At 47.6% G+C, this 9,037-nt stretch overlaps 1 protein-coding gene across 2 annotated transcripts in view; it reads right to left on the reverse strand.

Moving 5' to 3' along the window:
* Positions 1–6,672, reverse strand: part of MFGE8 (milk fat globule-EGF factor 8 protein) — a 25,050-nt gene extending 18,378 nt beyond the window's left edge. The window contains exon 1 of one of the 2 annotated variants that reach the window (XM_029952156.1): positions 6,519–6,672. The gene's annotated coding sequence lies outside the window, so the exon portion shown is untranslated. The remainder of the gene's footprint in view (positions 1–6,518) is intronic. The other variant, XM_029952157.1, reaches the window with a different exon arrangement.
* Positions 6,673–9,037: the final 2,365 nt, after the last annotated feature.

Consider the following 9,037-nt stretch of genomic DNA (forward strand, 5'->3'; position numbering starts at 1 on the left):
CCCTCCCCCTCCCTCTCCCTCCCTCTCCCTCCCTCTCCCGCTCATGCTCCTTCTCAAAATAAATAAAGTTGGTTTCTTTAAAGGATCTGAGAAAGGAACAGAACAGAGAGCTCAGAAATTGACTAACACCAACACAATCCACTGGGTTTTAACAAAGGGGCCATCAATTCAGTGCAGAGAGAATTTTCACAACAGGTAGTGCAGGGACGACCAGATGTCTGTGTGCCCAAAAATCAAATCAAAATTAAACTTGACACCTTGTACAAAATTTAATTCAAAATGGATCACAGATCTAACAGTAAAACACATAAAACCATGAGGCTCTGGAAGAAAAGAGAAGAAAATCTGCATGATCCTTGGTTCGGTGATGAGTTTTACATACAATACCAAAAGCAGGGTCCGTGAAAGAAGAATCTATATAAAAAAATGGGCTTTATCAAAAGTAAACTGTTTGCTCTGTGAAAGACCCCACTAAGAATTAAGAGACTAGTAGGAAATATTTGCAAATCATTATCTAATAAAGAACATGTATCCAGAATAAGTAAAGAAATCTTAAAACACAAAAATAAAACATGAGGTTCATGGGTGGCTCAGTCGGTTAAGCTCTGACTCTTGATTTCGGTCCAGGTCATGATCTCCACATTCCTGAGTTCGAGACCCACATTAGGCTTTGCACTAACAGCATGCCAAGCCTGCTTGGAATTCTCTCTCTCCTCTCTCCCTGCCCTTTCCCTGACTCGGGTGTCCACTTTCTCTCTCTCCCAAAATAAATAAATAAACTTAAAAAGAAATTTTAAAAAAGAACCCTTCCATTAAAGAAAATAGGGGCGCCTGGGTGGCTCAGTCAGTTGAGCGTCTGACTTTGGCTCAGGTCATGATCTCAGTTTGTGGGTTCGAGCCCCGCATTGGGCTCTGTGCTGACAGCTCAGAGCCTGGAGCCTGTCTTTGGATTCTGTGTCACCCTCTCTCTCTGACCCTCCCCTGCTCATGCTGTCTCTCTCTCTCTCTCAAAAAAAAAAAAAACATTTTAAAAAATTTTAAATAAGTGTAGCATCTAGGTGGTTCAGTCAATTAAGCATCCGACTTTGACTCATGTCATGAACTCGCTTTTATGAGTTTGAGCCCCGCATCGGGCTCTGTGCTGACAGCTCAGAGCCTGGAGCCTGCTTCGGATTCTGTGTCTCCTTCTCTCTCTGCCCCTCTGTCCCTCCCTTGCTCACACTCTGTCTCTCTCTCAAAAATAAAAGATCAAAAAAACTTTTTTTTAATGAAAGAACACCCAAAACCCAATTTTTAAAATGGGTAAAAGATCTACCTTGAGTACAGAGCCTGCTTAAGATTCTCTCTCTCTCTCTCTCTCTCTCTCTCTCTCTCCCTCTCTCTCTCTCTCTCTCTCTCTCTCTCTCTGCCCCTCTCCCCTACTTGTGCTTTCTCTATCTAAAATTAAATTTAGGGGCACCTGGGTGGCTCAGTCGGTTAAGCCTCCGGCTTCGGCTCAGGTCGGATTTCACGTTCATGGGTTTGAGCCCCGCATAGGGCTCTGTGCTGACAGCTCAGAGCCTGGAGCCTGCTTTAGGTTGTGTCTCCTTCTCTCTCCGCCCTTCCCCCTCTCATGCTCTATCTATCAAAAATAAAACATTTTTTAAAAATTAAAAAAAAATTTAAAATGGTGAAAGATGTAAACAAAGACATATGGCTGAAAAGAACAAGACATGGGCGGCAAATAAACGTACAAAAAGGTGCTCAACATAATTTCCCATTAAGGAAATAAATAAAAATGCAAACAGCAACGCAGTGTCCCCGCATACCCATTGCAAGGGCTGAAATCCAAAGAACTTGACCACAGCAAATGCTGAGGGCAATGGAGCTCCGCGAGAGGACTTGATCCTCCCTGGGGAGAATGCGCCGCGGGGCAGCCACTGGGGAAGCCGGATGGCGGTCCCTTGTGAGACCAACCACACAGTCACCGTATGACCCGGAAGGGATCACGCTCCTAGACTATCTACCTAAGTCCATTAAAACCTATGTGAACACAAAAACCTATTTGAGGGGGGGAAATGTTTACCGCAGATCTGTTCATAAGTCATCAAAAACCTAGAAGCAACCAAGTTGCCTTTCAGTGGCAACGGACCAAGTGGGAAACGCCCATACAATGGGACACGATTATGGGAGAAAAGGACTGAGCTATGGATTCCCACAAGGACAGGAATAAATCTGAAATGCAAGGGGAGCCAGGGGGGCATTTCAGGCGGTGGGATTATCCTGTATGATCCTGGGCTGGTAGATACAGGATGCCCGGTGGATGCCAAATCCGTAGAACTTCACACACAAAGATGGAGTTTTCACATGTGCACACTTAGAAAACAAAATCATCGAGAAGGTTGGGAGACTTCAAAATATAAATGCATTGTGAATGTGTGACCTGACTTCACTGTAAGTAGTTGGGGGGCTGTAACGGGGTGGGGAGGGGAAGGGTGCATACCGGAGAGGAACTGACCTAAGTAACTTAGGAAAGACGGTGTTTTAACCAAGAAGCATGAGGCTAAAGACAAAAAGAGTTGTGCACAACCCCCGAAGACTAGAGACGGTGAAGTTGTTCCTCCCAGAGACGTGGGCTGACAATTCTGACCCTGCCGTGCCTGGGGCGCAGGGTTAGACGAGGAAATGGGTGGGGGATGGGAGGACTCGGGGTTCTCACTGCAGGAGAAGGAAGTTGTAGGGGAGCAAGGAGGGGAAAGCACATCATACGGGGTTTGTCAGAGACATCAATACAGATTCATGTTTAAAAAAATCTTTTTAAGTAGGGTCCATGCCCAATGTGGGGCTCGAGCTCATGACCCTGAGATCAAGAGTCACCTGCTCCACAACTGAGCCAGCCGGGCGCCCCCAGTGTGGAGTCATGTTTAACTCAATTTAGAGACAGATGAAAGGTACAGAGATAATTATAGATACATGACACATGCATAGGTGTACACACACAGGTTAGAATTCATATGCATTTTTCCTAGCTCTGCCTACTGACTGGAGCCACAGCCCGGTGCTCAGAACTTGGTCTGCATTACATGTTTCTAATGAAAAATATTGGGGTTTTTGGAGAAATAGCCAATTCTACAGCTAGAGCAGAGAAAACACAAGATGAACCTGAAGCATCCAGAAGTTCTTCAAAAAATAAAAAGATGGGGCGCTGAGCTGGATTGGCTCAGTCCAACTGAGTGTCCGACTTCTGCTCAGGTCATGATCTCACAGTTCGTGAGTTTGAGCCCTGCATCGGGTTCTGTGCTTGGCAGCTCAGAGCCTGGAGCCTGCTTTGGATTCTGTGTCTCCCTGTCTGTCTCTCTCTCTCTCTCTCTCTCTCTCTCTCTCTCTCTCCCCCCCTCCCTCCCTCTTATGTCCTGTCTCCATCTCTCAAAAATAAATAAACATTAAAATTTTTTTAATTAAAAGGATGAGGGCATGTGAAGAAGATAAAAAAGCTAAGTAAGCTAAAAGTTCCCAATGGGGTTCCTGGCTCCTGGGCGGCTCAGTTGCTGAAGCATCTGACTTCAACGCGGGTCACGATCTCACAGTTCGGGATTTCAAGACTGTCATTGGGCTCTGTGCTGACAGCAAATTCTGTCCCCATCTCTCTGCTTCTCTCCCCCACTTGGGTGCATACGTGCTCTCTCTCTCCAAATAAAAATAAACATTAGAAGATAATAATAAAAAATAGTTCACAATCACAATGGGAAAAAGGTAAGAAACCAAATAATGAGGTATTAGATCATAACCAAAGTATAAAGCAAATATCCATGAGTCCATAGTAGTATAAAGAATTGAATGAATGAAAATGAATCTTTCTCACAGAAGAGAGTAGAGCTTACTTCGCTCTCCTTACTTTGAGCATAGGCTGTGCTCAGTGACTTGTTTCCTAAGAGTAAAGCATAGGAAGGATGAAAAGAGAAGTAATTTGGGGCGCCTGGGGTGCTCAGTTGGTTGAGTGTCCGACTTCAGCTCAGGTCATGATCTCACAGTTCATGAGTTCAAGTCTCCACGTAGGGCTCTATGCTGACAGCTCTGAGCCCGGGATCTGCTTTGGATTCTGTGTGTGTGTGTGTGTGTGTGTGTGTGTGTGTGTGTGTGTGTGTGTGTCTGCCCCTCCCCAGCTCGCACTATCTCTCTCCTTCAAAAATAACAAACATTAAAATATTAAAAAAACAAAAAAGGCGTAATTTTATTCAGTAGGAAAGAGTTTCAGAAAAAGTACCTTCTCCTTTCCCCAGGTGACCATGACAAACAGGTCAGGGATGGGTCCCAGGGGTAGCGTTGTCCGAAATGATCTCACACGAAGGGTACTTTACGTCTGTAGTCTTTTTCCCAAGAACCCATAACCCTGGTCTAACCTTTAGAAAAACACCAGACAAACCAAGGTGCAGGCCCTTCTACAAAACCCTAGACCGATGCACCCCAGAGCTATCCAAGGCAAGTCTGGTCCCAGACCAGAGGAGATGTAAGGACAGGATGGTCAGTGTATGTGGCATTCTGGACCCCATCCTGGAACAGAAGGGTGTTATTGGAAAAGCTAGTGAACTCCAAATAAAATATGCAGGGTAGTTCATCATAAGGTGCCAAAGTTGGCTTCTCGGTTGTGACAAATGTATAATGGTAAGGTAAGACTTTGGCGACAGGGCATACTGGGCAAAGGATCCGTAGACAGGGACTCTAGAAGTCTTTACAAAGTTTCTATAGATAGAAAGTACTCAAACTTTCCGAGGTGGGCGGGGCTTGAGAGAGACACAACCTCCTTGCTGATTGGCCAGGAGCAAGGGCTGCAGAGGGGGAGGGGCGGGGAGCCCAGAGAGGCTGCCAAGTCAGAGCGGCCCAGCCCTGGCCGAACCTTGTCCGCTGCCTCCGAATCCCGGTTCTGCCTTATGTCAAGTGCGTGATCTTGGGCAAATGCTTTGCTTTCAAACAAAAAAACCTAATGCCCAACGTGATGGGGGTAGGAGGTGGGGCTTTGGAAGGTACTTTGCTCTTGACAGTAGAACCCTCCTGAATGGGATTGGTTCTCTCATAAAAGAGCAGAGAGCTCCCAACGAGAAGGCAATCACCATCTATGAACCTGAAATCAGGCCCTTGCTAGGCACCAAATCTGCTGGTAACTTAATCTCGGACTTCCCAGCCGCAAGAACTGTGAGAAGTACGTTTGTTTATAAGCTACCCAATCTCTGATGTTCTCTTATACCAGGAAGAATGGGTTAAGACATCCTTCCATCTCTCTGAGCCTTAGTTTTCTCATCTGTAAAATGGAGCAAAAGTAATAATACTTTCCTCATGGTCTCTACTTTGAGGCTGATATGTACAGAGATGTCAATGTCTTTAAATTTTTTTTTGCATTTATTTATTTTTGAAAGAGCGAGAGAGTGAGTGAGGCGGGGCAGAGAGGGAGACACAGAATCTGAAGCAGGCTCCAGGCTCCGAGCTGTCAGCACAGAGCCCGACATGGGGCTTGAACCCACGAACCGTGGGATCATGACCTGAGCCGAAGTCAGACACTCAACCGACTGAGCCCCCCAGGTGCCCCTCAAATAAAAGTATTTTTTAAAAAGGAGAGAGAGAGGAGCATCTGGCTGGCTCAGTTGGTAGAGCACAAAACTCTTGATCTTAGGGTTGTGAGATTGAGCCCCATGTTAGGCATGGAGCCTATTAAAAAATAATAAAAAGGGAAGACTTAATTATTATTCAGCAATTCTCTCTGAAAGAACAAAAGACGAAGAAGTGTTCCCCGGTGGTAGAAGCTTTATACCCAGGGGGGCTGGACGGCCCCCATGGGCAGTGGGCTTCCGGAGACCGAAGGGATTGAAGCAAGGGCAGGTGTTAGGTGGTCAGAGTAGGAGAGGGCCGTGAGGACAGGTGACCTCCAAGGTCTACACCCCCTCCATGATGTGGGTTGATGATTACCCGTCAGCACTGCCCCGCTCAGTGCAAGTGCAGAGGAGGGAAGGGGTGTCCAGAACGCAGGCATCACGTGAGTGTGAGCAGAGCTGCCCGCCAGCCCCACGCTCACACCCTCCAGGCACACACCCCTTTCCCAAACCAGACACCCTGAACACACATCATGATCTGTGAGCAAACGCCCCCGCCCAGGGACCAAACAACCCTCGTTTGTTTGGAAGCCAGAGACCAAGGGCCAGGGGCCAGTGCCGGCAAATCAATATGCTTTCAGTTGAAAAACGTAAGAGTGTTTTCTCACTGAAACCAAAAGGGCTTGGCCAAATTCTGAGGCTCCTTTATGAGCTGTTCCTCCCTTCGGCTGGGGCCTCAGCTGACCGCTGTCCTTGCTGATTTCTCCGGCGACTCCCTCGGCCCCGACAAAGTTCTCCTTCTCTGAATACCTGAAGCCCCGACCCTCGGACCCAGCCAAGATCTGTCCAGAGCGAAGTGGCCGCTGAGGTCTCCCCACTGGGACTGTCTGCTTCTCTGAGACCGGAGCCACGGATGGTACAGGAAGATGTAGATCTGGGACCAGGGTCCAGGCTTACCTGCGTGGAATCCTTAGCAAGCTGCTTCCTCAGGCACCATTGTTTTCTTCCTGTAAAGCCTGTCTCCTTCCCTCCTTCCCAGGGGGTCAGTGACCTGAAGAAAAGTGGCCTCCTGGGCCCCGAGAGGTCCTAGGAGTCCTCACCGGCTGTGCAACGGGCTCCCATCTGGGCCTGGGTGTTTGGTCTGCAGAGTACAAAGGATGTGGGAGGAATGCCTTAGAGAGATCTATTTTTATAAGGCTCCGCTCAAAACCTTTCTACGGGGGCCAGCTGGACATCTGGACAAACCATCGCATGGATGAGACCCGAGCGAGGCCATTTCCGGAAGAACATCCAGTCCTTGCCTGGAAGCTGTTAAAAAACAAAATTAACCCGAGTTATTTGAAGATCTAATTGGCTTTATGAAATGATTTGCGCATCGGGCAGCGTCCCCTCTAGCGAGTGGGAAGGAGCCTCCTCAGGCTACAGAAGAGGAACGATTTTAAAGGCAGAGAGAGAAGAGGGGAAAAGGAAAAGATTCGCCAAGAATGCCTTGTTTTAGGCAAGGTTGTCCTAAGGGGAGTGGAAAGGGCCTATCGGCACATTTCCTAGTGCTGACCAGGAAATTCCACGTTGCCTGGTTAAAGGTTACATTCTTGGGAAGGTTGAAAGTGCAGTTAGGTTAGGTATTAAGTCTCGGTTTGCTGACGTGAGGCCTTAACATAAGTGACTCCATTTTGGGTCTGTGGCTTTCTCTGGAACACAAAGTCGAATGAAGGCTGGAGTCAGGGCCCCACTTTGGGCAGGCTTGAGAGGTGGTCAGCAGACTGCCGGGCCAGGAGGCTTTATCACAGGCTAATCTCCCTCCCCGACCCCCCACCCCCACCCCCACCAGTCCTCTCCCAACTGGAAGGGCCTCTCTTTAAGGATCCAGTAGCTTCTTCTAAGCAAAGATCATGGACCTGTTGGGAACGGTGTGTCTTCCTTCTCTTACCTCCGTCTGTCCCCTTTCAAGCCAGTAGCCCTGTTTGTCACACGCTCTTTCTGCCATTTCTCGCAAGAAAAAGTCAACCCTCTCCATGAACCGATGAGCAGCCTTAAAATTTCCGACTTGTGCTCCACACCTACCACTCTGCGGCTCTGGCCACAAAGCCTCCTGGCACTCGGCCCCTGAGTCCCAGCAGGTGTCAGATGAACTGGCACAATGTGGCCGGGTGAGCGGTTGGTCAGCCCAGCCTCTGACAAATCTCAGATATGCAGCTGCGCCTGAAGAGCGCCCAGCTTGGCAGTGGGTGACCTCTCGCCACAAAGGAGAGTCTGGACTTCATTTCCTGCCTCAATCCCTGTGCCACAGACATGGCCAGCAGCCCATAGCCTCCCTCCCTACCCCTGCCTGTGTTCATTCGTTCATTCAAAAATATTTAGAGGCGCCTGGGTGGCTCAGTCGGTTAAGTGTCCGGCTTCGGCTCAGGTCATGATCTCATGGTTCATGGGTTCGAGCCCCGAGTCAGACTCTGTGCTGACCGCTAGCTCAGAGGCTGGAGCCTGCTTTGGATTCTGTGTCTCCCTCTCTCTCTGACCCTCCCCTGCTCATGCTGCCTCTCTCTGTCTCTCAAAAATAAATAAAAAACATTTTAAAAAATCAAAAATATTTATTGAGCAAATGCCAAGTTTGTGTGGTGTGAGGACCCATTCAGAACCTGAGAGCTGATGTAAAGAGTATTTTTTTAATGTTTTTATTTATTTTTGAGAGAGAGAGAGAGACAGAGAGAGACAGAGAGAGAGAGAGAGAGACAGAGAGAGAGAGAGACAGCATGAGCAGGGGAGAGTCGAGAGAGAGGGAAACACAGAATCTGAAGACAGGCTCCAGGCTCTGAGCTGTCAGCACAGAGCCTGACGCGAGACTTGAACCCACAAACTGCGAGATCATGACCTGAGCCGAAGTTCGACGCTTAAGTGATTTAGCCACCCAGGCGCCCCTGTAAAGAGTATTTTAAAAAATTTTATTTTCCTCAAGTAAACCCTATGCCCAACGTGGGCTCAAACTTATGACCCTGAGATTAAGAGTCACATGTTCTACTGACAGAGCCAGTCTGGGGCCCCAAGAATATTTTAAGCTGAGGACATTTGAGATTTAACAGATGAAGGAAAAAGCCTCTGGGAGCTTCCGTATCTGACTAAACGCAGAAACTTTTAAGAAATGAGGATTGCCATAAATTCCTTTCTTGGGGCACGTCTATTCCCAGGAAAGAGCGAGACTACTATAAATCCCCTCTCTAGAGGAGTTGTATGGCCCTGAAGAAGGCAGAAAAACAGTTCATACCTTGATAGACAAACCTTATCGCAAACTTTCTTATGTCCCCTTTAGAACAAAGAAATTTCTTCCCATAAGCGCCTCTTCCCGTCCTCACCTCTCCCCTACTAAGTTAGATATACAAGCCCCTAATTCTAACCGTCTCTTTTGAGTTACTCATCATTAAGCACTGGTGTGCAAATACATTCTTTTTTGTTTATTAATTGGTCTTTTGTCAGTTTAATTC

This window comes from Suricata suricatta, chromosome 9 (assembly GCF_006229205.1).
Source record: "Suricata suricatta isolate VVHF042 chromosome 9, meerkat_22Aug2017_6uvM2_HiC, whole genome shotgun sequence".
Lineage (NCBI taxonomy): Eukaryota > Metazoa > Chordata > Mammalia > Carnivora > Herpestidae > Suricata > Suricata suricatta.